General features: G+C 31.5%; 1 pseudogene; it reads right to left on the minus strand.

The window, feature by feature from the left end:
• Positions 1-434: 434 nt before the first annotated feature.
• LOC112735138 (GDSL esterase/lipase At5g55050-like) lies at positions 435-25,803 on the minus strand (annotated as a pseudogene).
• Between the last annotated feature and the right edge of the window lie 23 nt (positions 25,804-25,826).

Below are 25,826 nucleotides of genomic sequence, written 5' to 3' on the forward strand. Positions count from 1 at the left end.
AAATTAGCTTTTAAAAGTTAACTTTTATAAGTTGCTTTTGAAAAGTAGCAAAAGCAACCTTTTTTTTTTTAACTTTTGAATTATAAAAAGTCATATGATGCGTATTTGGTACTATTTTTGGAAAATATTTTTAACATCTTGAGAAGTTGATTCAGTGCTTTTAAAGAAGTAAAAAAATATGACTTCTTTCATTTTCAAAAGTTATTTTAATTTTTACAAAAAAAATTCACATTTGGTTAATCTATCATATTCATAAGGCTAAGTGCAATAGACAAATGATTTTTTCTTTGTGTCCATGTTATGTTTATTTCTTGCTCTTTGTTAAGTGTGTTGACATTCATTCATTATCTCTGGGGTGTGTATTTCTCTAAGCTCAGTGGGTAACGGCATAAATTTATCACCAAGAAGAAAAATTTTCTTTGCTCGGATTATTTTCATAATAGAGAAGTATATGTATAACACTGATTCAAAGTAGTAAAGACAAAGATGCGAGTAGCAACTTCGGTAGGATGGACAGAATTCTAAAAAAGCTGGTTTTGTCTATTGGAACAAACAATAGAAATTGGGAGATATGAAAACTCAGCATTCAGCTTACCAATTTCATAAGTAGTTTTTATTTCTGTAAATCCTAAAAATGGCACATATGAACTCTCTTAAAAATGAAACATAGGGATTAAATCTAAATATTTTTTAAATTTTTGGAACATTATTTTTTTTAAATGGGGTCTAGAATGAAAATTTACAAATTCATACAATTTGTAGAATTTTACATTTTTCGACCAAAATTCATTCAAGATTGCTTCAGTATCTTTTTTTAATGAGTTAGAAATTGAAGTGTCTTTTAAAAAGAAAGCTTAAGATTATATATATATATATGTTTATATTTAGCGTAGGTTTTGTTGACTTAAACAATTGAATAATTTTTTACATGATAAATTTTATCTATCAAGCAGTTAAATTCTGATATCTTACTATATAAATCAATCTAAGAAAATTTACAAAATTTAGAATTGATTTGATATGACATAGAATTTAAATAAATACTCATTAAATTTGTGAAAATGATTAAGAACCAATAAGTATTAATTTTGGTTACTTGATATGACATAGAATTTAAATAAATACTCATTAAATTTGTGGAAATGATTAAGAGCCAATAAGTATTAATTGTGGTTACTGTTGTTTTGTGTTGTTTAGTTCTCTTATTTTATTATTAATTTATTTTTTTTTTAAGAAAAAGATTGAAATTATATAAAACAAATTTTGTAGGTATTTTTCTAATGTCCTAATCCTAACTACCAGTATATATGCTAATTATACTAAAAAATATATATATGCAATGTGACCTTTTTTTTTTTTTTATCATTATGATTTATAAGTATGCATGTGATAACAATACCATAAGAAATTGGGCTCTGAATGAGATCTTGGATAGCAGCGTAAGTATCGAAATAGGAGTATCTTATGTCCTTTTTCTCCAATTGCCAATTCTTCAACAAGGTTTTAAGATCTTCATTATATTTAAGGGATTTGGATCTTCTAAAGTTTGAATTTTATTTTAGAGTTTAAAGAATAAAGTGTGATCTCTCACCATTAATTTCATAAGTGAGACCAAAAATAAATATAAAAGAAAAACTATTCAAGAGTAGAAAATCACACTTTGCTCTCTAAAATGAAATAAAAATTTTAGAAGATCCAAATCCATATTTAAGTGCCCAATAATTGGCTTCCCAGAAGCATTCTGTTTTAAGCCTGTTTGAAGGGCAACATCCAATTGCACCAATTCCCGCAATTTCAAATTTTCTTGCACCTTGCTAGTATAATCTCTGCCAAATAAATACCAAATCAAAAATAATAAAATGCATACAAGATAAGAGTTGATCCCAATAAAATCTAAAAATGATCTATTTTATTCTTTGTTGTTTGTTTACTGTGTTTAAGTGATTATTTGGCGGTTAAATATTGGTAAACTATATTTTGTCATGCCAATTTTAATTTGCCATGTCTAAATTAGATAACGTCTAATTTTTCTTAATCAAAACCAATTTTCTTATAAAGACCAGAAAAAAAAAAAAACTTATTTAACTGTTTTTTTTTTATAATCCTCTGATCATAAGCATGGTTTAGTACATTTTCACTCAAAAACAGTTTTAAGCATCCAATTATATACAATTATTTATAAGATCAATGTATGACTAAAAGTGGGAGCTAAAATAGACGACACATTAGAATTAAATTCAAATAGATTTTTTTTTCTTTTTTTTTTAACCTGTAGTTGCAGTTTTAGGGAGGAAGTCATGGAATCAACGTATTGTTGAGGGGTGCTTTTATTTTAAAGATTCTGAGTTGAAGTAACCAAAGAGATCGTTGCTTCCAATCACAAAAACGAAGATGGATTTCGAGAGATGACACTGAGGTGCAGGTCCTCCTATTTGTTAGGTCAATTGCCCTTGCACTTTGATGTAATAGTCCACTTGATTTGGCAAAGGTATGTTTTACCTCTGGATAATAATAATAATAATAATAATAATAATAATAATAATAATAATAATAATAATAAATAAATAAATAATGAAAAGTATAGGGAATTAACTTTTAGTTAATCAATAATATTAGTCGCTTTTTTTTTTTAATTCTACATATTTTTTACTTTTTTGAAGGATTTATAATTTATAATTTATAAAATGAAGATAAATAAAATAATTTTAAAAATGATAATTTCATAGTATTACTTTAATAATAATAATAATCAAGTGGGGATGGCCTATTTTGAGACATCATCATAAAGAAGAACAAGATCGTCTTTAGATATTTGTTTTTTAACCAACATTTAATCCTTTTTATCATGAGAGATTCTATAATTTTTTATTAAGTATAAAATTCTAACTCCGTGTTATTTAAAAAATAGTTTTATTATTATCTATGAAGTAAGAATATTTTGTTATCGTTTTGTTTGTCGAACACATTTCAAACATAATATTCATTCGAATGCGTGTATCTTAATAAAAAATAAGAATACAAAATATTTTTTGGACACGCTGACAGAGGAAAATTATCGATAAAGAATTTTACAAAAATATTGCGTTGCAAGTATAATTCTAAACCAACAAATTATCTTCGGTCAACATTTAAATTGTTTGTCACAAATACAAACCCAATAAAATTAACTGAAGTATTTAAATCTTGGATCGTCTCTCAAGGAATTGCAGGGAAGTGTATTTTATTATTGGCTATGAAAAATTATATTTTTTGGGTTTTGTAATAAGAAACAAGAAAGTAAAATGGTAAGAAAATAAACTAATAACTAAGAAAGTTCTTAGCAAGGAAAGAGAATTAGAAATTCTATCCTCATTATCATTGTCAATTGTGATGGTAAATGTAAATTGCTTTCACTTAGTTATTCTCTAACAAATGAAGGAAAGTCAAGCGAGCAAAATCAACTTAAGTTCACAAGTCCTAATCAAAGACTAGATTTAGTGAGGCTCAAGCCAACTAGCAACTTTCAATCACCAATCAACAAAAGAATTTTGATAACTCAAGAGTCTCTAATTAATCAAGAGTAAAGTATCATTTATGTCCCCAACATTTGGGGTAAGTCTCAAACCTATCCCTAACGTTTTAAACGTCCTATTTGTATCCCAAACGTTTGTAAATGTAGTCAATGTTGTCCTACCGTCAAAATGGTAAACATTTCGCTAACGCCATTACCTACGTGGACGCTAAGGTTGTAATCCCAAAAGTTTAGAGAGACATGTCTGCCTCTTCGCGCCCATTATACCATTCACTGAAGGAAATACGAAACGTTGAAGAAACAGAGCACCTCAACGCAAGTGTGTCCAGTCCGGTTCTCCTCACCACACACGTCTGACACTTCTTCGAGGGTGATCGCAGAGAGGGGCTGCAAGGTAGTTGGCGGGTTGTTGTTGCTTGTGTTGCATGAAAGATCACACCTTTGGTCTGGCGACAGAGAGGTTTCCTTCGACAAGGTATGTACGAGGAAGAAATTTTGTTTCTTGGGTTTTTATTTAATAGTTCGATGAAGAATAAAGGTCATATAGGAGATTGTTTATACTTTAGGGTTTATTTGAATTTATGTATTCCCAGAGAAATGTTCGTTGCGAATGTTAGTTAGGGCATGAGTTGACTTGTTTTTGGTGACTCAATCTGTGCTTACGAACTTACTAGTTTCACTATGCTGATCTGATGTAACAGGGTCTGCCGTTTAGGATGAGTTATTTTAGTGTGAAAGTTTATCACCATGGAAGCTTTGGTCTTGAAGGAGGGCTTTTGAAGTATTTGGGTTGGGAGACAACTGTGATAGACTACTGTAATGAAGATGAGTGGAGCCTGATTGAGGTTTATGACATAGTGAGCAGACAAGGGTATTTGAAAAAAGACATTGCAGCAATGTGGTACAAATCACTGGATCAGAGTACAGAAGAAGGCTTAAGGATGCTGCGAACCGACAAAGATGCAATGGATATGGCTAATATTGGGGTTAGGGAGGATATGGTGGAGCTGTATGTAGTTCATAAACTAGTGATATCCATGAAAAGGTTAAGGATGTACACATGTTAGGGAGTACTGAAACTACCATGCAGGAGCAGGCTGGTGGATCTAATGGGCCAGGCCTAATGGTAACATTTGAGGCCCATTCAGCAAGACCAGTGGAGGGGAATTCTGGCCCAAATGTGGAGGAAAAAAATGTGGGTGAGAAAGATGGAAAAGATGAATCAGATGAAAAAGAAGAGGGTAGTGATGGCAGTGAGGACGAGGACTATACTCCCAAAGGTGGTGTAGATGACAGTAGTGATTCATGGAGTTCTAATTCCAAAAATGGTTATTGCTCAGAAGATAGTGCTGCTGAGATTGTGTTTGGTGACAGTGATGATGAGAAGGAAGGGGCTGAGGAGTTAGTTGATGTCAACATCAGGGTAGGGGATACATTCGAGGCTGGCACAACTGAAACCCAAACAGATGCAGCAAAAGAGAGTAGGAGTGACAATGACAGAGGTAAGGAGAAGATTGCTGCAGGTTTAGGGGATGAGGAAGAAGGATATGAATCTGAAGATTTTCTTGATGTGCCTATTGTTGGTGATGATGAGGATAATAACAATGTTGCCAAGAGGTATCCTTTGCACAAGCAGTTAAAGGACATGAGTGAGTACAAGTGGGAGATTGGAACTCTTTATGTATCAAGAGAGGAGTTTAAGGATTGTGCTACTGCCTATGCTGTACATACTGGGAGGGGTTTGAGGTTTGATAAGGTTGACCTTCGGAGAGTGAAGGTCACTTGCGTGGAGGGTTGCAACTGGTTTGCCTACTGTGGGAAGATGAAGAATGAGCAAACATGGCAATTAACCAGCTGCCACAACAAGCATAGCTGTTCTAGGGAGTTGAAAATTGGGATTATGCATGCAAAATGGTTGAGCGAGGTTTTTCTAAACAAAATTGCTGAGAATCCAAAGATAAAACTCTCCACACTAATGAAGAAAGCATACAGCAAGTGGAATGTAGAGCTGACTAAGTCTAAAGCTGCCCGGGTTAAACAGTTTGCTCTTGATGAGTTACAAGGAACGTACATAGAGCAGTATCGGAGGCTCTATGACTACTATCATGAATTGTTGAGGTCTAACCCGGGTTCTATAGTGAAGTTGCAAGTGGAGAGACCACCAGAGTTTGCTTCTGAGAGACCAAAACCTGGTGTGGATTTAAGGACAAAGTTTCAAAGACTCTATGTGTGCCTTGATGCATGCAAGAAGAGCTTTATGGTTTGCCCTCCAATAATTTACCTTGACGGGTGCTTCATCAAGACACCATATAGAGGTCAGCTTCTCACCGCTATTGGCTGGGACCCGAATGACCAGATGTTGCCAATAGCCTATGCAGTGGTTGAAGCAGAGACGAAGGACACATGGACCTGGTTCCTTACCAATCTGTGTGATGACTTTGGCTATGACAAGATAAGGAGCTGCACCTTCATGTCTGACCAACAGAAGGTACTTATTTCTAAACTTAGTTTTAAGGAGCTACTTCATTGAACCTAGTATTAGTGTTAGTCTTGCTGCCCTAGTTATGCTGGTGTTTGAATTGTATGAGGATTAGTTTGTAGTGTATGCTGGTGTTTGAATTGTATGAGGAAGTGTTTGTAGTGTATGGGTTAGTGTCTGAATTGTACTGAGTTAGCTGCAGATGAGAACCCAACTAGGGGAAGAGTGTCTCGCGAAGGGCAGAATCAGAAGTGCTCCTATTGTTTTGCTAGAGGTCACAACAAACGGACCTGTCCAAAGAAGCGCAAAGTAGCTGCAACTGCATCGGTAAGCACTGTTAGTTGATTTTGCGCTTGTTCATGCTTCATTTTTTTAATTGTATTTAAAGATTATGATATGAGATTCTGGTATTGTGGCTGTTTACTAGGCAAATAAAGTAGCTGGATCCACAAGAAGAGCTTCCAGAATCATCTCTAGCACTAGCACTATCTCAAGCACTATCTCCAGCCAGGGTTCTAAGCAATCCCAAGCTGCTTCAAAGAAGACCACAGTCACAAGGCCAAAGAGAAAATCATCTGCCACTGATGTGAGTTCCCAACACTCTCAAGCTATTTCAAAAAAGGCTAAGTTGACTCCGTCCACCACAAATCTGAGGGTGCTGCCAAGCCCATCGAAGAACATCAGCAAATCCCAACTGAAGTTCATGGCTAGGACACCTCCCAAAGCATGGAAAAAGATGTGACGACTATGATGTGTGCTGTTTTATATTTTAAGGCTAATGTTTTATGAGTAAAGAATTTCTGTTTAGTATCTTTATAATGTCTGGAAACTAGTTTTAAGACAATAGTTTGTTATTGCAGACCATTATTGTGGAGCAAACTGTGTTCCTCTTGTTTTGTTATTTTGCTTCCAATCTTTTGTGCTTGTATCCAATGACAGCTTTATGGTTAATCATTAAGTAATATGTTACAAAAATGATTGTTCCCATCCTATTGACTTGCTTGATTTAAGTAGATTGCAAAACGTAAAACTTCATTTCATTCAACTCTTTCACTGAAACAACATTGCATCTGCACAAAATCAGCCTTTCTTCAACCAAAACTCACAAAAACATCATTGCATTACAATATCATTGAGTTCAACAAAACAGCAACTAGTTCAGCATCACTACTATTTCTAAGCCAACATACAGAACACAATTTATCTATCTAACAATTTTCTCCTATAACTCATCATAACCAGCAACATTATTCTAGTGAAAGTCTCCCAAATTTGGTTGCTGTTGTTTTTTCAAACACCAATATCAATGCAAGTGTCCATCCAAATAAAGCAACTCCTACTGCAACCATGAACCTGAACTCCACCATATCCAGTTTGCCCTTCAAATTTCTGACTTTCAATCTTAACCTAGAAACTTGTGAGGGATATTCCTCTGGTTTTGCCCATACAAAGTAGCCGCATTCTTCTCCAACCTAGAGAAAACATGAGACAGCCGAGTCACACCCATTGATGGTCAAAACTTATATCTCAACAACAAATAAAGACATGGTTAAAGCTCACATCGAAGTTAACGCAACCCCAGAACCTCCGCCCAGGATTTTTTGCCGTCAACGACGTTGCGAGCACAGGCCGTTCCCCACAGTAACAGGTTGTCTTCCTTCGACGTGCTAGGTTTCTACTTCGTGTGGCTTGCTTGCTGCCTTGGGTCGCTTTAGATTGGCATGCTTCATGCTCCATCTTTTCTCACGCAGACGAAATCGCCCTTCAGAGGCAGTGCAGCAGCAACGAGAAGCAAAGATTTGGGGATCAAGGTTTCGAAGAGGACCCTCTGCTTCACATTTATGTTTTTTTTAATTGAATAACGGTAACAACACATGCACTGCCACTGTGTCACATAACGTTCACGTAGGCTACGCCGTTAACGAAATGTTTGCCATTTTGACGGTAGGACAACATTGACTACATTTACAAACGTTTGGGATACAAATAGAACGTTTAAAACGTTAGGGATAGGTTTGAGACTTATCCCAAATGTTGGGGACATAAATGATACTTTACTCATTAATCAATCTAACTCAAGAACATAAAAATCTAAATTAAAATCCACCCAAACATTTTATCAAAACACTTGGAAGGCATAAAATAAAAACATAAAAAATTGACAAGACATAGAAAATTCTAAGACTAACCAAGGCAAAAAAATAACAATAACAAAGTAAGTGAACAATAAGAAACATGAAATATAAATTGCATTAATAAAAATTGAGAGTAACACATGAACTCATAAACTAAATTAGCAAAATAAAGGAATTAATAAGGGAAGTAGATAACTAAAGTGTTAGAACAGATAAAAGTAAGAAAAAACTAAATTAGAATAAGACTGAAACCTAAACCTAAAGAGAAATTGGAAGAAGAAACTCTAAACCTAATGTGTGTATGAATGAAAAGTGAATGATGGATCCCCTGATTCGTCCCACTCTGCAGCCTCTAATCTTCATTTTCGGGCTTGAAATTGGGCCAAAAACAGCCCAAAAATTGTCCCCAGCGTTTTCTCATAACTGAGACACGTGACGCTCGTCACGCGTATGCGTCAGCCACGCGTACGCATCGCTGAACGAATTCTTGGTCATGCGTACGCGTCAGTCACGCGTGCGCGTCAAGGCCAGCTTCTCAAAACTTCAATTTCTTGTGTTCCCTCCACTTTTACATGCTTCTTTTCCATCCTCTAAGCCATTCCTGTCATAGAAAACCTAAAATCACTTAATGCACGTATCACGGCATCAATGGTAATAAAAGAAGATTAAAAATTAGCAATTTTAAGGCTAAAGAATCATGTTTTCAATTATAGCACAAAATTAGGAAGAATTTATAAAACCATGCAATTGATATGAATAAGTGTAAGAATAATTGATAAAATCCACTCAATTCAATACAAAATAAACCGTAAAATAGTGGTTTATCATACGCTTGGACATAATTATAAAATAATATATATTTTAATATAAAAAAATATAAAATATAATTACAATTTATCTAAAAATACCTTATATTTGTTAGGGAAGCTAGTACATTTTGTGATTTGTAGTCATCAATTAGTCATTATTAATATTTTTAATGTTGTGAACTGTGAAATTACATCTAATAATGTAAATTACATACTCTTTTTTTGTTGGTTAAATGTTGACTAAATTTTAATAAAAATACTAACCTCTTAGATTTTTTCTATCTTATATGTCTCCGTATCATATTGTGTCCGATATTCGTGCATCACATGTTATTATATAGGAAGATGTTCACGTATGTTATTGTACTTGCTTGGAATATGATATTTCAAGTTTTATAACTATCGAGATTTATATTAAATAATACATCTGATCAAGATTCATTGAATAAAAATATTGTGTACATTAATCATAAACACTATGTTTGGATCCATGGAAATTAGAAGGAAAGAAAACTCAAGGAAGGAAAATTGATGAAAAATAGAATTTTCTCTTGATTGGATCAGCACAGAAATTGGATGGAAAAGAAAAACAATAGCGTGGGACCTACATCTAAGTTTTCTTTCTCAACTTGCGAAAGAAACTGCTGAAAGTTCCAAAATAAAAATAAAATTACTAATATGTACATTATTAAAATTAAAAACAAAATTTATAATATTTAATAGAAAATAAAAAAAATAAATTTAAAAAAATATTATTATTTATAATAATAATACGTTAAAATTCTAAATTATAATTAGGAACACTTTTTTAATTAAAAAAATAATTTAAATATATTAGTATATTATAATTTATATATAATATAAATAAAGATATTAATATAATTTTACTTGGTTATAATTTTTTTTCTTTTTATTTTTTTATGCAAACAAAAAAAATTCTTTTTACTTTCTTTCCATCCATTTTCTTTTCATCCAAATAATATAAAAAAAATCAACTTTTTCTTTCATTTTCTTTCTTCTCATTTTCTTTTTTTCTATTTTCTTTTCTCACATTTTCCATTTTACATCCAAACAAAGTATAAAAGACAACATAAAAAGATAAATTCAAAAAAATATTATTGTTAGTAAAGATAACACGTTAAAATTTTGAAATGTAATTGAATTTTTTTTATAAAAAAAATAATTTAAATACATTGGTATAATATAATTTACATATAAAGTAGAAAAGGGTACTAAGGTAATTTCACTTGGTTATAATTTTCTTTCTTCCTACTTTTCCTTTCATCCAAACAAAAGAAAAATTTCCTTCTATTTTCTTTCCATCCATTTTCTCTTCATCCAAATAACATAAAAAAAAAATAAACTTTTCCTTTCATTTTCTTTTCTTCTATTTTCTTTCGTCTCATTTTTCATCCTCAATCCAAACAAAGTGAAAAAGTCCATAAAAAATCTGCAACGGATTCTTTTCTTTTTCAGTTTGGAATGGATAAAAATGTTCAATCTACCCAACTTAAATTGTTGCATCGTATACAATGACATCTGTCAACTGTTAAGCCATATTTTCTCTCACAACAAATAAAAACTATTTTTTTCCCTAGTCCTCAGCTGAACTTAGTTCATAGTGGGATTTTGTTTTTAATTGAGTGAAGGGACAATTAATTTTTAAATATTTTGATTTTAGATTAATTAATTTAATTTTTTAAGATAGTAAATAATAGACATATTATATTCTTCTATTAATTCATCAATTAAAATTTAATAGTGATATTTATATATACTGTTAATTAATTATTTTAATGTGTCTATCTATGAAAGATATAGTCATGTAAATAATAACTTTGGAACGAAATTTCACTTATTTTAATAAAATTTATGATAAATAAATATGAGTTGATAAAAAAATATATAAAACTCAAAAGATAATAAATGTTTCACGGTCCAAAATCACATCGTTTTCATGTTCATGTGACAGTAACGACACATACATTGTAAATAACGAAATATATGAACAATTCTATTTTATTTTGTACTATTATTGACAAAATGACATATATATCCACTATTTGTTATTTTAGAGGACCTAATTAGTACTTTTTTTTCTTTAAAAACTAATTAATTCAAGGTTAATATTTTCAAAAATCTAATTGTTACTGTACTCTTTTTAATTTTTAATTTTTTTAAATTAACCTTTTAAATACATGTGTTATAATGGATTTTATGATATTGAAAGCTTATTAAAAATTATACAAAATAATGTTAAAATTCTTAATTTTGGTTTATTTTTTATTTTATCTAAATTTATTTAATTTGTGTAAAATTTTAAATTTTATTATTTTATACATAATTTTCATATTTCATTGACAAAATAACGATATATATATATATATATATATATATATATATATATATATAAAACTTTAGTCATATTTTGTAACTTTATGTATGAAAAAGATAAATAATTTACTTAAATATTTTATTTCTATATACCTGAAATATTACAAACTGAATCAAACTAAATAAAATTGAAAGAAAGAAAAAATCATTTCAGTTCTCATTACAATGTAAAAAATTGCATTCCTATGTTAAATATATTTTTTTTATTTCTTATTTTCAACTGAGTCATTTCTCAAACATTACATCAAATAGTTTAAATTGATTATTTTACCTTTTAACATTAAATTAATTGAGTCATCCATTTTATTTTACAAATCTCAGCCCTTTTTTATAACTTTTATTTATTATTAAAACCTTTTCATAAGCTTATTAAAACTATTTCCAATATATATCACGTGTTTAATACATGTTTTTTTATTTTAATTTTTAGCATATCTTTTTTTCTTTTTACTAACGGATCTATCTTAATTAAAGTGTGTATTTAAGATTAATAATTAAGAAATATTCTTTCTATATAGAATTTGTTGATTTGTTTTTTTTTTTTTATGTATTATAATTTATATATATGTGTATACACTCGTGTGTGTAAATAAAGATTATAAAAAGGTTAAGCTATTATTAGAAAACTCTGGTACCAAAAATTTTGTGTACTGAGATGGCTAAAGAAAACTCTGCTAGGGTTTCCACTCAAGAAGAAGATTTGAAAAAGCGTAGCACTAAGAAAGTCAAGACTCGTGATGATGTTGATCTAAATCAACCTAGTGAGTGCATGGACATTGTTGGGCAAGAACACGACGTTGAGAGGTTATCAAAAATCTCGTATAAAGAGTCTCTTCTAACATCGCCTGGCCTTAGTCCGGGAGGTGACACTATGGCCATGGATGGCATTGATGAGAATGCTCCTAACCCGAAGGATCAATGGTATATTGATGCTGAAAAGGAAGATCTCGGCGAAAAACCATTTGATCCTTGCCCTACGATTCCAGTGTCGAAAGAAGAGTTTGATGAATGGTGCAAGCCTTGGCGCAATGCGCTCATCGTCAAAGTCCTAGGCAAACGTGTGGGATTGGGATTCATTGAACAACGTCTCCGAAGGGATTGGGCCAAGAAAGGTAATATAAATGTGATTGACATGGATCGTGATTATTTTCTTGTTCATTTTTCAGATGAGGCAGATTACTCGCACGCGCTGTTAGAGGGGCCATGGATGATTGCCGGGCATTACCTCATTGTGCAACGATGGAGGCCGTTCTTTCTGAATTCTGAGAATCAAGTTAAAAAAATTGCAGCATGGATTCGTATTCCTAATCTTCCAATCGAACTTTATAATCCCCGATTCTTGTGGCGTGTGGGGTCGGCCATTGGTCAAATGCTCAAAATTGATCGTACTACTTCCATCCACTCTAGAGGACGATTTGCTCGCATCTGTGTTGAGATTGATCTGGCAAAACAACTTGTACCACGTATTTCGGTGTTGGGTAGTGAGTTAAACATTGAGTATGAAGGGCTCTACCAGATTTGTTTCAATTGCGGCAGATATGGACACCGTATGGACCAATGTGGTGAGACGGTGGTGGAACAGGTGGAGACACAGAAGGTGGAAAACACCGACCAGAAAACAGATTCAGGCGACAATCAAGCAATTGATGATAATCAAAATGGAAGTTCCACGGATTTTGGGATTCAGCATGATACTCGGCCTAATCAAAATCTCCCAAATTTTGGCCCTTGGATGATGGTGAGAAGACAAAATAAAAAGAAAAAGGCAATTAGTTCTAATGGAAAAGGAGGGAATATTCATGAAATTAATAGAGGCGAAAAATTAGCACCTGAAGATATTGTTGAAAGTATAGAGGAAGGAAGAGGATCACGCTATAATATCTTATATGAGGAAAATCCGCATGATGTGGAAGTACATGCTATGCATGTTGATAGTGAAAAATCAATTAATAACACACAAGATGGGCTTCAAGCTGCCAAGGCCCATAACAATGTTGAAAAAATCCAACCCATATACAAGAAGATCCTGAAACAAGGTGCTGGAAAAAACCCTCAAGGAATTAAAAAACCAAATCATGGGCTAATTGGGCTTAAGCCCAATGAAAAAGGTAACAAATTGAAAGCCAAAATGTTGGAACAATCCTTACCCAAAGCTAAAGAGCATATCAACGAAGCTTCCTTAGTGATTCACAACAAGAAGAATTCCGAAATGGAAGCTATGGAGTTGGTGATGTTGGAACATATGCGGTGCCTCCAAGATGATCAAAGAGAAGCTTTTGAAATCTCCAAACGGATGCAATCACCTCTTGAAGCTCATGAGGTAAGAAATAATTTTTTAATTCAAAATCCCTCTTCTTCGATGAGACCGCCAGACCCAGGGAGTGGCGTGGCTTTAAATTCCAATAAACAAACAAGTCCAACCTTGGAGAATCCAAGTAAGAATCAATTGAAGGATGGGAAGTCTTCTCATGAAAGCGCTGGTTTGGTACTTGGGACTCAACCCAGAAATTAATCTCGGTCCTCAATGACCCTCTCCATGTTTTTGTTATGATGAATATTATTTGTTGGAATTGTCGGGGTGCTGGAGGTAAGTCTTTTCATTCTCTTATTAGAGATATGCGAAAGGAATATGATGCTCATTTTATTATCTTGCTTGAAACCCATGTGAGTGGTATGAAAGGGAAGAAAATCAGAGATAAGATGGGCTTTGACGGGTCTTTTATTGTTGAAGCCATTGGACATTCTGGGGGTATTTGGTGTTTATGGGATGCAGGTATTTGGGATGTTGTTGTTCTGGATTATAGTCATCAACTAGTTCATCTTCAAGTCTCTTGCAACAATTCAGATTCTTGGCTTCTCTCAGCTTGTTACGGGAGTCCTCAACGAGCTACCAGGAGATCTTTGTGGAGTAATATTCGTTCTTTGGCTGATAATACCATTTTACCTTGGTGTCTTCTAGGTGATTTTAATGCTATTTTACATGATCATGAAAGGCAGGGCGGCTCTTCTAGAGTCATTTCGGGTGCTTGCAATGAGTTTCAGAATTGTGTGTCGGATTGTGGTCTGATTGATTTAGGATTCATTGGTTGGCCTTTTACATGGAAGAGAGGTAATCTTGTAGAGAGACTTGATAGAGGTTTGAGCAATCTTAATTGGCAGCTTAAATTTCCTGAGGCTTATCTGAAGCACCTTCCCCTTCTCAAATCAGACCACTCTCCCATATGTTTGAAGTTTGCTGCTGATCCTTCTCCCAACAGAGGAAGGAGGCCTTTCAGATTTATTGCCGCTTGGTTATCCCACCCTAATTTTAATGAGTTAGTTCATCAATCTTGGCATGTGGAAAACTCTTGGACAGAAGGACTTCTTAATTTCAAAAATTCTCTTAAAGAATGGAACTCCAATGTTTTTGGGGATATTTGGAAAAAGAAAAGCAAGATCCTGCGAAGACTTCAGGGCATCACCAATAGCCTAAGTTACAGCAGTAATTCTTTCCTTGAAGAACTTCAAGTGCAACTTTGGAAGGATTACGAGGAAGTTCTAGCCCATGAAGAGCTCCTTTGGTACCAGAAATCTAGATGCAAGTGGATAGAGTTTGGAGATAGAAATACAAAATTCTTTCATGGCTCAACTATGGTTAGGCGGAGGAAGAATAAAGTTCGTTCTCTTCTAGATGATGGTGGTAATTTAATTACTGATAAGAATACTTTGGAGAGTATGGCCTTTTCTTTTTACTCTAACTTGTATATGGATTGCCTCCCTGAGTGTCCTTTTGTTCTCACTAATGGTTTTCCTACTCTTTGTGAGGAGGACCGAAACAGAGTGGGATGAGATATTTCTAATATGGAGATTAAAGAGGCGGTTTTTGCTATGGGCAGCTTTAAAGCACCAGGAAGGGATGGTTTACAAGCTGTCTTTTATCAGAGCCAATGGGATAAAGTCGGGTCTGATCTTTGTACACTTATACATTGTATTTTTCATGAGCCTGAGAAAGTTCAAGAGATCAATGAAACTCTTATTACTCTTATTCCTAAGGTGGAACCTGTCACTAGCCTCAAGCAAATGAGACCAATCAGTTTATGCAATGTCTCCTACAAAGTTGTCACCAAAGTCCTTGCTAACCGTATTAGAAATCTCATGGAAAAATTAGTCAAACCCACACAGTGCAGTTTTGTCCCTGGCAGACATAGCTCAGATAATATCATCATTGCTCAGGAAGTCATTCATACAATGAGAAGCAAGAAGGGTCCAAAAGGGTGGATGGCTATCAAGATTGACTTGGAAAAAGCTTATGATAGAATCAAATGGAGCTTTGTTAGAGATACTCTTTTGGAGGTTGGTTTCCCAAATCATATTATCAAGCTCATTATGTCATGCATTTCCACAGCAAGGATGCGAGTTCTTTGGAATGGTGAAGAATTAGATGAATTCTTTCCATCCAGAGGTATTCGCCAAGGCGACCCCCTTTCACCATATATTTTTGTACTGTGTATTGAACGCCTCTCTCAACTGGTTAATGCTGCTGTTGATCATGGGTTCTGGAAGCCTATCAAATTGAACAGGGATGGTCCTAAGCTCTCCCACCTCTGCTTTGCCGATGATTTAATTCTTTTTGCGGAAGCTAATCTCCAACAAGTGGATATTATCAAGAAATGCCTCAAAGCCTTCTGTGACAGCTCTGGCCAGAAAATTAGCAATGAAAAAACTCGGGTGTACTTCTCAAAGAACGTGGGAAACCAAGTTAGAATTGAGATCAGTGAAGCTCTTGAATTTGCTAGAACAGATAACCTTGGAAAGTATTTGGGTGTTCCTCTTCTACATTCCAAAGTATCCAAGCATACCTTCAATGACATCATCAACAAGCTCAACTCCAGACTAAATTCTTGGAAAGCCTCCTCTCTTTCGTTTGCAGGCAGAACTACCCTGGTGAAATCTGTCCTTTCTTCTATTCCTCTTTATACTATGCAAACTGCTTTATTACCTGCCTCTACTTGTAATGTTATTGATCGTAAATGCAGGAGTTTTCTTTGGGGCGATACTGACCAATCAAAGAAGATTCATCTCATGAATTGGGATAAAGTTTGTCAACCCAAGAAAGCGGGAGGTCTTGGCATTAGACATGCAAGCAAAATGAACCATACTTTCATGATGAAAGCTGGATGGGGGCTAGTTGAGAAAAGAGATTCTTTATGGGCCACTGTGCTCCGATCCAAATATAAAGCCGGGAAGGATATCATTCCTAATGTTGAGCGAAAGCCTAATAGCTCTAACATGTGGAAGGGAATATGCAAGTCATGGCCAGATGTGAAACAAAACCATATCTGGCGTATTGGGGATGGCTCTGTGATCAAGTTTTGGCAACATAACTGGGTTCCCAATTTGGGTAGTCTTGATCAGCATGTGCTGCAGGTAAGAACTAATTATGTAGAGTATTCTAGTTCATTGATGGACTTCCTTGATGTTTCAGGTAATTGGGATTTGAACAAACTCAATAGCTGGCTGCCGGAAGATATGGTGAAGAAGATTGCTGCCATCTCTCAACCATCTCCATGGAAGATGCCGGATCATGTGGCATGGAACTTGTCATCGGATGGCTCCTTCGATCTCAAACAATCCTATCAAGTACTTTGCAACACTCCTCCTTCCTATAATGGAACGTTCAATCTGGTTTGGCGTTGGTGTGGTCCCGAACGTGTTCGATCCTTTCTTTGGTTAGTTGCCAATAATGCAATCCTAACCAATGCGGAAAGACAACGACGTCACCTCTCAACCGCGTCATCATGTCCAAGATGTAACATTCACAGCGAAACGACCCTTCATGTCCTTAGAGACTGTGCATTTGCATCAGCGGTCTGGGATAACTTGCTGCCTTTGGCATGGAATCAAAGCTTCTTCAGCTCAAACCTTCAAGACTGGCTGAGCTCCAACCTCTCTACTTCAAGAAATTGGCAATGTCTTTTTGGGGTGGTGACATCCTCTCTTTGGTTTTTTCGAAATAAGCTGATTTTTGAAGGAAACTCCACTACAGTGGCCTCGGCTATAGCTCAAATTAGAGTAAGGTTTGATGAGTTCAACCGTTCGTCAAGATCTAAAGTGCACCTGAATGCTCCCTATGCCAATCATGCTCGATTAATAAGCTGGAAGCCTCCTAGTGAGGATGCTGTTAAGTTGAATGTAGATGGCTCCTATATGGCAATAACTAATAATGCTGCTTGTGGTGGGATCTTTAGAAACTATCTTGGAGGGTTCATTAAAGGCTTCTCTTGCAATCTAGGGAGCTGCTCCATCATGCATGCGGAACTATGGGGGATTGTCCATGGTCTTCGGATTGCTACTTCTCTAAATCTTTCTTGTGTAATTGTGGAATCGGACTCGGCTTCAGCGTTAAAGTTCATCACCCAAAGCTGTCCAGCTACTCATTCTTGTTCCTCCCTTATTGAGGAAATCAAGCTCCAAGCAAATCGCATCCCTCATGTGTACTGGAATAATGTGCCTCGCGAAGCTAACTCTGTTGCGGATCAACTAGCAAAGAAAGGGCAGCACTTACCTCTTGGTCTCCATACTTTTGATTCAGCCCCTTGTGAAATTTCTCATATTCTAGCCTCCGATATAGCTTCTGTCCCTCTGTTTAGAGGCATTTAGTTTTCTGTCTTTGTTGGGTCTTTGACCCCCACTATCACCAAAAAAAAAAAAAAATAAAGATTATAAAAATTAAAGTTGTTAAACTCTCATGTTAATTCTTAAATACTTACTTACAAATTTATGAATTTAAATAAATAAAACAAGTAAACTCAATAACTTAAATTTGAATAAACTCGAGTCAGTTCGAGTAAATTCAGTAAATTCGTATAATGTGTCTAAAATTGGTAATCCTTGTGTATACTATTTTAAATTTATTTTGGTCCCTTAAGTATTAAAATATGTAATTTTGAAAAAAATAAAAATTAAAGATATGATGTCTATATTTAATAAATTTTAGTTTTTAACATCACATATTTGTGATTTATTCAAAGATTTCAGATAGAAAAAAAATATTTAATAAAGTAAGATGAGATTTTATTATTGTGTTTGCTTAATTAATACGAGAAAAATAAAATTAGAAAAACTTAAAATTATTTTATAGAAAATTTTATATATATATATATATATATAAATGAAAGAATTTGCATGCTTCAAGTGATCTTAAAAATAAATTCAAATTATTTAAGATACGAAATTTCAGTTTATACCTATAAACTAGTGTATGTTCCCGTACCTTGTACGGGATAATACATAAAATTATATTAAAAATTTTATTAAAAAATTAAATAATATATATAATAATTATTATTATAAATATTTTATAAAGTTATAATTAAAATCAAACTCTTAAAATTTTTAATATTAAAATATTAAAAATAATTAGTATTTATCTTAATCAATTTGAGTTTGTTAAGTGATCATCTCACTCGTCCGCTTAAACAACTATTAGGAGTTAGAATCTCGCCTTGTGTATATAGCAATCCATTGGCTAGCGATAAATCCTTAATAAAAGGAGTATCAATACGTGATTAGACTTGGGAGGAGTTTTCGAATACGCAGGTATCCGACCCGTCTATACCCGAATGAAAAGGGTAATAACTTGACTCGAGTCGGGACAGATTTTGCTTAAGACAGGTATCGTCGGGTTTAGGGTGTACCCGCCCCGAATATATACATATAAACACTTTTTTAGTAATTAGGATTTGCCTCACATCACACATGATTCATAACTTCACTCTATACTCTATAGCCATGCAAGATAAACTCAATCATCCTCACATAAAATCTTCTTCTTCTCGACTTCTTCACAAAAATACCGCATAACTCCTGTCATATTGTTGTTGAGTCCATCGCCGCTTACCTATTCACAACTCCCATCTTCCTTCACAGCCAGAGACGAACCCACGTTTAATATAGAGGGGGCATTTGCTCCCACAAATTTTTTTTAAAAAAATTAATACTTATATATATATATACCACTTTTTAAAGAAATTAATCAATATATATATATACCACTTATTATATTATATTTGTCTCAAAATAAAATATAAATAGTTCTTTTGTATTTTATGTTAAAAAATATTTTGTTAAACTTAACACATAATAATAATTATATTGTTAAATTTGATTTAGTATGAAAAATAAATAAATACACTCAAAAATTAGTGATAATTAATTATATTATATTAGTTAATTAATTAATAATTAAATTAAAACTTAGTTTTCTAATTAAATACAACTTAAATTATTAGTGATTTTTTAAAAATTGTTTAAGATAAAAAAATATATTATCTATGTATTAATATACTGTAATTATTTTGGTTAAAAATTAGTTATACTATGTGTATGAAATTATATTTTTATTATTTTAAATATTATAATAATGATGTGTGATATTTCTAGTTCTTATCAATATGTATTAGATAGTTTTAATTTTAAATTTTGAATATATCTAAATCAATTTAGATTGATCAAGTGATCAACTTAGTCGTCCGCTTAAATAAGTATTGAGGGTTCGAATTCTGTCTCGTATGTATAGCAACTCGTTGCTGGCCAATTGTAGATTCTTAAATGGAATTCAAATTCATGACGGATTAGTCCTTAACTTGTTGAATATCGTGGGAAGCAAAAAAAATATCTATACCTAAATTTTATTATATTTTTGTTCCCATTACTAAATTTTTCTGGGTCCGTCACTATTCACAGCTTATGTCATCATCGCTGCTCATCCCGTTACCGTCGTTGTTGAGCCCGTCGCCACCATTCTCATGTCGAGTTTCTTTTCTCTAGGTAAATTTTTCTCTCTCTCTCATTGTGAGTCTGTTAAGTTCTTCTATTCAAACATTGATATTTAAATTATAAAAAAATTGATTTTCATATTTTATAAAATATCATACTGGCAGTAATTGTAAATATGACGCTACTTAAAATTAAATAAAGTAACATAGATAAAACAAATAAAAAAATAAAAAATTACTTAATCTTGTATAAAATTTACCTATAAAATTCTGTACCAAAAAATGAAATAGTATATTAATAATATAAAATATTTTTATATAATCATTCAATTCAATTAGATTTATCTATTTAGGTCATTATTGAAAATAAATTTAAGATACTAACATACAATTACTTTAAATTAAGCAACAATTATCAATACTATATAAAGGACACACTATTCTACTAAGAATGATTGCCATAAGGAATAATTTTCCAATTTTTTATACTAATATTAGAAAGTTTATATAATATTATATAATAATATTATCATTATTAATACTATACGATATCAAAACAAAAAAATCACCGTGCTAATATAATATTATTAATATTATGTAAATTATCTTTGTATTTATTTTTCTGTGCGTATATAATATTTAATTAACACATTAAGATATATATAATATTTTGTTAATACATATATAATATAAATTGATTTACAAATTATTATTAATTCGTATATAATGTAGAATTAAATTTAATGAATTCAATTAAAATAAACAATAAATTATTTATTTTATTTCAGACTTTATAAATGAATAAATTAATTAACTAATATAACAAATTATAATTAATGTAATAAAATTAATTAAGTAATATATATTATAATAAATTATATTAATATTTAAATATTTAATCAAATCAATTAGCTGATATAATTAAGTCATGGTAATAAATTGTATTGAATTAGTTAAAATAATTAAATCGGGAAACACTCTCCAGAGCAAGCCACGTCAGCTCCATCATTAAGTGCAGACATCCGATTTTTATATAATAGAATAGATAGAATTAAAAAAAAGTATAAGTAAAAATTTTTAATTCTTCTTTTTATCTAATTCATTTAAGATTATCAGAAAAGAAAATCACAAAACAATTACCACATATTGATAACATGTATCAAAAGTAATAAAATAATTTATAATAATTTTTTTATATATTTAATTTTATTCAAATAAAATAGATTAGATATAATATTTGAGAGACTTTTTTTTTTTGTCATAGTAATTGAGAGACTGTAATTATTATTTATTAGAACTAAAAATATGTTGTCATCTGATTGTACAAAAATACTATTATAGCGAGGCCCAAATTTACTATTAATGCCTTGATCCATGAATTTTTTAGTCAAGCGAATTTTAAGATAAAATTCGAATAATCGATACTTATTTAAATAGATGATTGAGTTAATCACTCAATCAATTTAAGTTAGTTATTATGATTCTAAAGCTAAAATTTATTGTTGATAGTTAATGAATTTTTTATTGACAAACAAAAATTTAAATTATAAATAATTCTCTACATACAAGCGTTTTTTTATATAAGTCTTTACAAGTTATTTATATTAACGTGTTTCGAATCATTACTGCACGTTTTCACTGCAACTTTTTCTTCTTCTTGCTACACGTTTCTTCTTCCTCTTCCTCTTCTTCTTCTTCTTCTTTTCTTTCGTTTCTTGCCTTCTCTTTCTCCTTCTTCATTTACGTGCTTTTCTCTCTGTTTTTTTTTCGTTATTCTTGATTTCCATTGTTTTTTGACATCAAGTTCTGAAATTATTTTTGAAGAAGAAGAAGCAGCAGAAGATGAGGAGGAGAAAGAGAAAGAGTTCTGAATTATGCATAAGGTGTACTTCAATGAATTTTGAGTGTATTTCTTAAATTCTTTGGGTGTAGTTTTATAATCCTTTGAGTGTATTTCTGTAATCCTTTGGGTGTATTTCTATAATCGTTTGGGTGTATTTCTAAAGTTTCATTATCTTCAAATTTGGCAAGAAACTCATTTTCTTCGAGGAAGAAGAAGAATAGTCGTTCATAATGCATGGTGAGTAGCACGCTTTGAAAACAGGAAGTGGTTGAATAATATGCGTTTATTTGCTCTTGAATATGAAAGTGTAATGCGTGTGTTTTGTTGGACTTGTGCCAACTTATAAGACTTATAAGCCAAAAAGACTTGTATATGTGGCAGACCTCTTAAATTATACTCAATATCTATTTTACTAAATCCATGAACTTAGGTGCTCAAAAATCAATAGTAAATATTTTGTTAATTATCATAATACATACTTACACATCAAAGGAAATTTTAATACTAGATTTCTGGTAAAAATATTCTATTTACAATATATGATAATTATAACCATAAAAAGTTATTGTTATGAATCAAGTTAATGTTCATATCTCTTTATATATATAATTTAGTAAATAAGATATATTAACTTTTGTTCAAAAAAATTATTTATATATATGTAGAGATTTGTATTATTAATATCTTTTTTTAATAATTTTACACTTAAGAATAATTTATATTACATTATAAAATATTTATCTCTCAAAAATATTATTATATTAATTCATTCGTTGAATGATACATATAATAATAACAATGAATTATTTAACACATAATAGATTAAATTATGGTCATATTATTAATAATGAAATTTACATTGTTAATATTATTAATAAAAAATATTTATTAAAAATTAATAAAATATTAAATTGAGAAAGACATTAATATTTATTAAAATATTATTAATTAATGTTTTTGGGTGAAAGACATGCAGTTAAATTAAGAAAGATATATTTATATCTAAATAAATAAATGTAAAAAGAATTGATTCGTAAATAGATGATAAAAATTCATCAAGTAAAAAAATTTTTATGATGACAATAAGATATTTCAAAATTTCATCTTACAATTAGGGAGAAATTGCCCAACATACTTAAAAAGGCAACGTTTCTTAGTCACATTATATTATTATTATAATGGTTTCCAAGTTTTAATTTAACTACCCAAATTTGACTTTTCAATGCTACTTTAGAGGTGATTTTAGTAATTTCAAACCTAACTTTAAGACAAATTATAACTCACACCTTATTGGATTTAGATTCTCTAAAATTTAAATTTCACTTTAGAGAATAAAATATGATCTTTCACCATTTATTTTATAGATGGAACCAAAAATAAATATAAAAAAAAAACCATTTAAAAATAGAAGATTACACTTTACCCTCTAAAATATAAATTTAAAATTTAGAGAATCCAAATTCCAACTTACCTGTACTAAGTAATATCATATTCCATTGTCGTACACGGTATACGGGATAATTTTCCTATTATATATTCTCTCTCCTTTAATGGGAATAACTTACTTATACACTTCTATTTAACATTGAATGCAACAAATATCAACGTGCGGGGATAGCTCAATTGGGAGAGCTTGAGTTTGTGGAAAATGAAAAATAAATTGGATTGTATGAATGTCTCTTTCAAGTCCTTTAACTACCAAACAGAAATTACAAAAACTGATATTAATGATATTTGGATCTTCAATCTAGTGCATGTTTGGGCGTCATTATTTTGTTAAAAAAAATCTTTTTTTAATGAAAAAGATTTTTTTTTTATTTTTTAACGTATTTGTCAAATTTCTAGTAGTAAAAGTAAAAGTACTAGTAAAATAAAAAAAGATCTTTTTTGAGAAGCTGTAATTTACATCTTATTTTAAAAGATCTTTTTTCCTTAAAAAAGAGATGTTTTTCATGTAATAAATAAACAAAAAAGTACTTTTATATTGTTATACCCAAATATAATTGATTGATAAAAAGATTTTTTTACATGAGATATCCAAACATAAAATTACTTTTACTTCTCTATAAGATCTTTTAAAAAAAAATAACTCTAAAAAAGATCTTTTTTTTAAAAGCTCACCCAAACAAGTTTCTAGACTATTCAATTCCTAATGTAGTAATCCTAGCTAAGTCCCATTATTTTCAACATATAACAATGTATGAACAGGGTAAAACAAAGGGAGAAAAAAAAAAAAAACAATCCAAAAAAGGAATAAGAAAGATTGAACGAACTTACAGAAATTTCATCTGTTTTATCACTAAATATTCCAGCATCTCCAGAGGCAAAGCTAACACCACCCAAAAAGGACACATTCTTGTTGTTGCGAGACTTGGACACTAGGAAGAGGTAAGGTGGTGAAGTTGGGATCCCCAATTTCTCTGAGCTTCATTCAATCCAATCATCATTCATTGAATTTGAACCAAATATTAGCAACAAAGTTATACATAATTCATGCTTTAATAAAAGAATAATAAGCCAATGCTATGATAACTAGCATAACTTTTGGAGTTAAATTAACGAAAAAATTGATAGGGATTAAAATCAAAATCTATTATATTTACAAAAACTACAAATTTATTTAAATTAATAGAAATATAGTACTAAAAAGTTAAAAAAAATATATTACAAAATCAGAATTTTTTATTTTAATAAATAAATTAATTATAATAATTACTGAAATAAATAATTTTAAAAATATTTACCGAAATAAAACCCCTCCATTATCTCGTTTACACTGTAAATGATATAATTTTGCACGTATCTCGTTTACCGTATAAAACAAGATATATGTAGTTTTTTAATTTTTATATATCTCGTTTACAGATATATGTATTTGTAAATAATTAAATATAATTTTTGAAAATAATAAAAAATATTAATGATTTAAATTAAACCAAATTCTTAAAAATAGAATGTTTCAAATAATAGGAGAGGTGTGGGGGGAGGGGGTTTAACCGGGTGAGGGACTCGAGTGGGGTGGAGGATTTTTTTTTAAATAATGAAAATGACGCAGTTTTACAAAAACCAGTCGGTTTTAGTAGGGGTGGAAAAAGGCCAGGCGGCCTGCCAGGGGCTGCAGCCTGGCCTGACATAGCCTGTTATAAAAGAGGCACAGGCTCAAACTCTTTTAAAAACCTTAATATGTTAATAGGTTAGGTCCAGGCTCACTAATTAGCTTTATTGGCCTGTCAGACCTGTCTGAGTCTGTTAAAACATAATTAAATATATAAATAAGTTTTTATTATTAACAAAATTATGAGATATTTTAAATTTATTATATTTTATTATAAATATTTTTGTATATTTTAAATATTTTAAAAGATTAAAAATTCTTGTAAATATTAAATATGACATATTACATATAAATATTTTTATTAAAAAATAATTTTTTTAAAATGATATTTTTATTTTTGTAAAAAAAATTATCAGGTCTTTTAACAGGCTTCAGAACAAGCTAGGCTGAATAACAGGCCAGACCTATTACTTTATAAAAAACCTATAACAGGTTGCAGGTCAGGCTCAGGCCAAGTAACTACATGACATGCCAGGCCTGTTAGGAGCAAAGTCCTGTCCTGTCCTGGCCTGTTTTTATCCCTAATTTTCAGTTCGGTCCAACTGGCCGATTTTTGAACGGTTTGGAGATTGGACCGTTTTTTGTGCCAATTTTTGATTGAACTGGTTTGACCGATCAATTCGGTCCGATTTTCAGAACATTGATTAATCAGAAACAGATCCTCTAGCCAGTCCTTTTAACACAGAAAACCGTTAGGCAAAAAACCTACAAAGAAACCGGTTGAACCCACGATAAACCGGCGAACCAATAGAAACGGCCATTTTTTAATGGTTTTCACTTTTCA

This window comes from Arachis hypogaea, chromosome 13, assembly GCF_003086295.3.
Source record: "Arachis hypogaea cultivar Tifrunner chromosome 13, arahy.Tifrunner.gnm2.J5K5, whole genome shotgun sequence".
Lineage (NCBI taxonomy): Eukaryota > Viridiplantae > Streptophyta > Magnoliopsida > Fabales > Fabaceae > Arachis > Arachis hypogaea.